We start from the raw sequence: 1,399 nt of genomic DNA, 5'->3' as shown, positions 1-1,399 counted from the left end.
GTCTTGGGCACCCCGTATACTTATGCTCATTCTCCAAGGCATCCGGGGCATTCAAACTCTCTTCGTATGCAGGATATCTCGAGACCACCTACTCAACGTATCTACCGCCTACTTTGCGGCATAATGTCATGCATAGAGTGCTGAGCGTCTCTATCTCGCATAGGCACTTAATGAAACCCAGTATTCTGCCAACGGTATACATACATATGTATATGTATTACTTGCTCGCAGAACCTTGTTCACACTATGCAGAATTTCAACATCTTTTTTGCAACACTAGAGACAACTTTCCAATTATTTCAACTGGACAATCCGTTTGTCCAGTTAAAGATCCCCCACAGAGACAGGGGGAGAACTTATCAATATGCAATATGCTTAATTTGAAGTCACTACCCAGTTTATAAAGGCCTTCCTAAACCATCTGGACCATTGGAAAACCACTGTAGAGAGAGCTCTTATTCTCCTCTTCTTAAATTTTCCTGAAATGAAGCCATTGGAATTGCTTTATAAGGCAACCATGTAATACCGTTTTGCATAAAGAATTTACCTAAAGTTTCATCTCTTCCACGTGCAAAGATAACACGGCAGCACCAAAAAAATTCGAAAAATTGTTGCAAGACCCATACTACTCGTTACTAGTTACCATATGTGAGTATGTTCCACGATTGAGAGAATACAAAGGTTGCGCCGATCTCGGACCTCTATTCCTCTCTTAACGAATTTGACAGAATCGTTGTTTGCATGACGTCACACTTGTGCAACTTGTTTACGTTTTCCTTGCAATATTTTTTCTTCTTCTTCCATTCTTGCTCGCGTTTTGGCATTTCTCTCTCGCAATTGCACCAGTGTGACGTCACACAAAAGTTATTCTCAAAAATCTTCTCTGATCGGCGCAATCTTGTATTCTATCATTCTTGAGTATGTTCCACGATGTAGAGAAAAAAAGGTGGCGCTCATCTCGGTACCGCTACTCCGCTCTCAGTGAATTTGACAGAATCGCTGTTTGTATGACGTCACACTTGTGCAACTAATTTACGTTTTTCTTACGAAATTTCATCTACTTCTTCCATTCTTGCTCGCGGTTTGGCATTTCTCTCTCGCAACTGCAGCAGTGTGACGTCGCACAAAAATTATTCTCAAATCTCTATTCTATTATTCTTGAGTATGTTCCATATGTGGCTGGGAACCCAGATGACTGAGATTAACGTATACTTGCAATCATTGTGTCAGAAGTTCTGCATGGCTATCTGAGAAAGTACATATATGCTTCTTGTAGTCATTCTTTCTTTTCAGTACCCTATAGCCCTCTCAATCTACAGCACTTCTACTTGGAAGATGCTAGCAACGTTAAGTAGCCGCATTTCAGGGAATAGGCCTGCAGTCACACCACAGTCTGTTT

Source organism: Rhagoletis pomonella, unplaced genomic scaffold (genome assembly GCF_013731165.1).
Source record: "Rhagoletis pomonella isolate Grant_MI unplaced genomic scaffold, Rhpom_1.0 Rhpom_scaffold_00001, whole genome shotgun sequence".
Classification (NCBI taxonomy): Eukaryota; Metazoa; Arthropoda; class Insecta; order Diptera; family Tephritidae; genus Rhagoletis; species Rhagoletis pomonella.
The sequence above is the reverse complement of the archived record's forward strand: the minus strand, read 5'-3'. Positions refer to the sequence as shown.